Consider the following 5466-nt stretch of genomic DNA (forward strand, 5'->3'; position numbering starts at 1 on the left):
AAGACAGGGTCTTGCTTCCATTACTCAGGCTGGAGGGCAGTGGCGCAGTCTCAGCTCGCTGCAGCCTCTACCTCCCAGGCTCAAGCCATCCTCCCACCTTAGCCAGCCAAGTAGCTGGGACCACAGGTGCGCGCCACCATGGCTGGCTAATTTTTGTATTTTTTGTAGAGACAGGGTTTCACCATGTTGCCCAGGCTGGTCTCGATCTCCTGGGCTCAAGCGATCTGCCTGCGATCAGTCTCCCAAAGTGCTGGAATTACAGGTGTGAGCCACCAAGACAGCCCCTCTCAGTGTTCTTAAAGTTTGATTTTACATGATTTACAAAAATTCACTACTTTTCAGGAACACATCCATTCCGTGAGGTTAATTAATATTTTAACCACTTTGTGGTTTTAGGAGCATATGTTCCATAGCATGGATTTGAGTCTTACAAGCATTTGATTATCCTGCTTCCAGGGAACTGGCTAAAATAATAGCTCCCCTATAAACACTATCATTGTATCTCAGTCTAAACTTGATGTTCTGGGATTAGTCATCTTCGCATAAATTGAACAGGATGAAACATTTTTCAGGTTTCTAAATAAAATATAATGACAGGATTCCAGGTTCCATTAGTCTACAGAGTAGTGAAGCTAGAAAGAACAACAGAGATTATCTTGCTTAGCCTGCTGTTCTTTTTGCTTAACTAGTGGTGAGGAAATTCTGCCCATGGCTGGATCTCTTTAGTTCGCAGTTCTCTGTTGAAGCCCAAAGAAAAACGCCTACCTAGTGGGCTTCTTTCTCATTCAGAACAGAGCACCCTCAGATTTTAAGGATTTTTAGTCTAGATGAAGAGTCATGAAAGCAGTTTAATTAGTTAAATTAGACCTGAAAAGAAAATGATAACTTTGCAGATATAGCCAAGTGGATGGCAGGATACATCAGAATACTTAACAGATTCTCCTTATAATTTGGTGGCTCTTGGATAGGCTCTTAGTTCTAATGTCATTTTTAGGGTTCAGGTTTTTTTGTGTGTGATACGGCAAGAAAACATGGAACTAAACAGAGCGTAAGTTTTGGGGGGGTTTTTTGGTTTTCTTTCTTTCTTTTTTTTTTTTTTTTTCCTAGATGGAGTCTCGCTCTGTCACCCAGACTGAGTGCAGTGGCACGATCTTGGCTCACTGCAGTGCCACGATCTTGGCTCACTGCAACCTCCACCTCCCAAGGTTCAAGTGATTCTCCTGCCCCAGCCTCCCGAGTAGCTGAGATTACACGCGTTCACCACCACGCCTAATTTTTTATTTTTTTTTATTTTTAGTAGAGACAGGGTTTCACCATATTGGTGAGGCCAGTCTAGAACTCCTGACCTCAAATGATCCACCTGCCTTGGCCTCCCAAAGTGCTGGGATCACAGGAGTGAGCCACCACCCCTGGCCAGAACATAAGTTTTTTGTGAAGGTGGAAGTTGTGTCATGTTCACACACACTGCTTGGCACATAGATGCTTGGTAAATGTCACAGAATTGAAAGGAACCTCTAGCACTTAAGTCTCTGCCTCTGCATCCGCCTTATCTTACCTGCCTGTCTCCCTGTGTGCTTTTCTCCCCATTCCTTCCTCCCTCTTTCTCCTGTATTTCTTTGTTTCTTCTCCTTTGTCATTTTTTTCTTCGGACCCTTAAATGTTCATAATGTGAAATTGAAGTGTTTCTTTCATGATTATTTTAGTTATTGTATAAATTTATGTTGAGTATTCGTCTTTGATCAAATAGGCAAACTGAATACTTCTTGTTTCTTCTAAAGCAATACAACTACCTAAATTCCCACCCCCTAAAAAATTATTATTATTATTATTATTATTATTATTCAGACGGAGTCTTTCTCTGTCACCCAGGCTGGAGTGCAGTGGTGTGACCTCCACTCACTGCAACCTCCACCTTCCAGGTTCAAGCAATTTTCCTGCCTCAGCCTCCCAAGTAGGTGGGACTACAGGTGCACACCACCGTGCCTGGCTAATTTGTGTATTTTTAATAGAGATGGGGTTTCACCATGTTGGCCAGGCTGGTCTTGAACTCCTGACCTCAGGTGATCCACCTGCCTTGGCTTCCCAAAGTGCTAGGATTACAGGCATGAGCTACCATGCCCAGTCCCCCAAATTTTTATCTTTCTCATTAAAGGGTGTAATTCATATACACCTGGACGTGGTGGCTCTCGCCTGTAATGCCAGCACTTTGGGAGGCCAAGGCAGGTGAATCTCTTGAGCCCAGAGGTTCAAGACCAGCCTGGGCAACATGGCAAAACCCCAGCTCTGCAAAAATACAAAAGTTAGCCATGGGTGGTGACACACGCTTGTGGTCCCAGCTACTTGGGAGACTGAGGCAGGGAGGATTGTTTGAACCCAGGAGATCGAGGCTGCAGTGAGCGGTGATTGTGTCACTTCACTCCAGCCTGGGCAACAGAGCAAGACCTGGTCTCAAAAATCAAAATAAACAAACCAAAAAAAGAGTAACACATACTTATTAAAATATATGAGAAACTATGAAAATTGCAAACAAAATAAAATCATGCCACCAAGAGATCACCACTCTTAACATTTTGGCATATACCCATTAAAAAAAATTCTTCAGTTTCTTAACACACATATAGACAGATACTTTGCATAAGTGTTTATGTGTTCATGTATATAGTAAAAACAAATGTTGGGTATTTATACTCTTGTAACCTGCTTTTTCTTTTGCTGTATTATGTCAGCAATATAATTTTAATGGCTATATAATATTTATTCTTGTAAATTTGCTATAATAGTAGCTATAATTTATTATACACATGTATGTCAGGCATTATCTTAAGTGCTTTATCTCATTTAATTAATGTACCCTTTGCAACAATCCTATAAAGTGAAGGATTTGTTTTGTTGTTTGTTTTGAGATGGAGTTTTGCTCTGTTGCCCAGGCTGGAGTGCAGTGGCGCAATCTCAGCTCACTGCAACCTCCGCCTCTCATGTTCAAGCAATTCTCCTGCCTCAGCCTCCTGAGTAGCTGGGATTATAGGCTCATGCCGCCATGCGCAGCTAATTTTTTTGTATTTTTAGTAGAGACGGGGGTTTCACTGTGTTGGCCAGGCTGGTCTCGAATTCCCAACCTCATGATCCGCTCGCCTTGGCCTCCCAAAGTGCTGGGATTATAAGCACGAGCCACTGCGCCTGGCCTTTTTTTTTTTTTTTTTTTTTTTAAGACAGAGTCTTACTCTGTTGCCCAGGCCTGGCCCGATCTCGGTTCACCACAACCTCTACCTCCCAGGTTCAAGTGATTCTTCTGCCTCAGCCCCCAAGTAGCTGGGATTACAGGCACATGCCACCACGCCTAGCTATTTCTTTTTATTTTTAGTAGAAACAGGGTTTCACCATGTTGGCCAGGCTGGTCTTGAACTCCTGACCTCAGGTGATCCACCCACCTCAGCCTCCCAAACTGCTGGGATTACAGACATGAGCCCCACCCCTGAGCCTGGCCAGTGAAGGATATTTTCTCCACTTATTTAGCCAGTTCCCTGCTAGACATTTATGTTATTTCTGTTTCCAATTTTTCTACTGTTATAAATAGCCACAGGCCAGTGGCTCACACCTGTAATGTCAGCACTTTGGGAGGCCAAGGTGGGTAGATCACTTGAAGTCGGGAGTTGGAGACCAGCCTGGCCAACACAGCAAAACCCTGTCTCTACTAAAAATACAAAAAGTTAGCCGAGTATGGTGGCGCACACCTGTAATCCCAGCTACTCAAGAGGCTGAGGCAGGAGAATCACTTGGGCCCGGGACAGGGAGGTTGCAGTGAACTGAGATCACGCCACTTTATTCCAACCTGGGGACAGAGCAAAACTCCGTCTCAAAAAAATAAATAGCTACAATATTGTTTATCACAGTGTTATCACAGTCGTAATTATTTACTTAGGATAAATTTTTGGAAGTAGGATTATTATAGCAAAGAGATATACACATTTTTAAGACTTAGTGTCATGTATTACAAAATGCCCTCCACATATACTCCCGCCAGCTGTATGAAAATGAAAATACTCATTTGCGGCCAGATGCACTGACTCACACCTATAATCCCAGCACTTTGGGAGGCTGAGGTGGGAGGATCACTTGAGCTCAGGAGTTCAAGACCAGCCTAGGCAATATAGTGAGACCTCCATCTCTATTAAAAAGAAAATTGAAAAAACCCAGAGGGAAAATACTTGTTTGCCCAGCCCTTTATAATTGTAAATAAAATCCTTGCTGATTTGATAGGTGAGAAATGATTTCTTATATTAATTTGCATTTATTTAATTACTAGGTAAGAGTGAACATTTTTATTTGCTTAATAGTTATCAATGTATTTTCTTTTCTGAATTGCTTGTGCCTTTTCTGTGTTCATCTTTCCATTAGTGTTTGACTTTTTTTATTTCATTAATGTTGAAATACTTACCTCTGGTTTGTCATCTGCCTTTTAATATTATTCAGAGTGTCCAAACTGGAAAAGCAGCTAGATGGTAAAGTTGGACAAACCTGGCTGTGCCAATCACTAGCAGAATTGTATAACCTCTCTAGGCCTCTGGTTTCTTGATATTAAATAAGAATGACAGTAGTACCTGAAGGGTGCAGGAGAAATGTTGGTTTTAGAGAAGGATTAGCTTTAGAGAAGGAAGGGGATACAGATAGGTCTCTAAGGCTGAATGAAACTACATTTAGAGACAGCTGTGTGTTTGGTTGGGATTAAGGACATTGTATGAACTGACAGTATTGGACTGTTTCTTTGCAGTTAAAGAGAAATGAGTCAGACCTTGTCTAGGAAGGCTGACGGGCCATCAGTCAGGGTTTACTAGGATGGTGTGGACATAGGGTGAGTTCAAAATAGAATACCTACTGATTCTCCTTATACCAGGCACAGTGCTATGTGCCTAGAGACACAAGGATGAAATAAGACCTGGTTTCTGCTCTTAAGGAGCTTATAGTCTGCTGAATGGTAATGATGGTGTTGATGGTGATGATAGTAGCAGGTAAAATGCATTGAGTACTGTGTGCCAGATACTGTTGTAAGCACTTTACCAGATACTGTTGTAAGCACTTTACTTGTGTTTTGTATTGTAATAATCTATTAAGGAGATTATTATCTTTATTTTATTTTTTTTTTTTGAAACAGAGTCTTGCTCTGTCACCCAGGCTGGAGTGCAGTGGCGTGATCTCAGCTCACTGCAACCTCCACCTCCTGGGTTCAAGTGATTCTCCATCTCAAAAAATAATAAGGTAAAATAAAATAAAATTTATGGTAATGGCAACCGATGAGATTAAAGTTATCACTTTAAAAGTGATACAAAGTAGAACTTGGTGAATTGACTGGATATCAGTACTATGAAAATAGTGTTCAATCACCAAGTTTGAATGAACTTTTATTTTTTTTTTATTTTTATTTTTTTTAATTGAGACGGAGTCTTGCTCTGTCGCCCAGGCTGGAGTGCA

The 5466-nt window shown here is 41.6% G+C and overlaps 1 protein-coding gene across 1 annotated transcript in view; it reads left to right on the forward strand.

Moving 5' to 3' along the window:
* The window catches only part of ZNF652 (zinc finger protein 652), a 30815-nt gene that overhangs the window by 15909 nt on the left and 9440 nt on the right, over positions 1 to 5466 (forward strand). The window lies entirely within an intron of this gene.

The sequence above is a fragment of the Mandrillus leucophaeus genome, unplaced genomic scaffold (assembly GCF_000951045.1).
Source record: "Mandrillus leucophaeus isolate KB7577 unplaced genomic scaffold, Mleu.le_1.0 Scaffold59, whole genome shotgun sequence".
NCBI lineage: Eukaryota > Metazoa > Chordata > Mammalia > Primates > Cercopithecidae > Mandrillus > Mandrillus leucophaeus.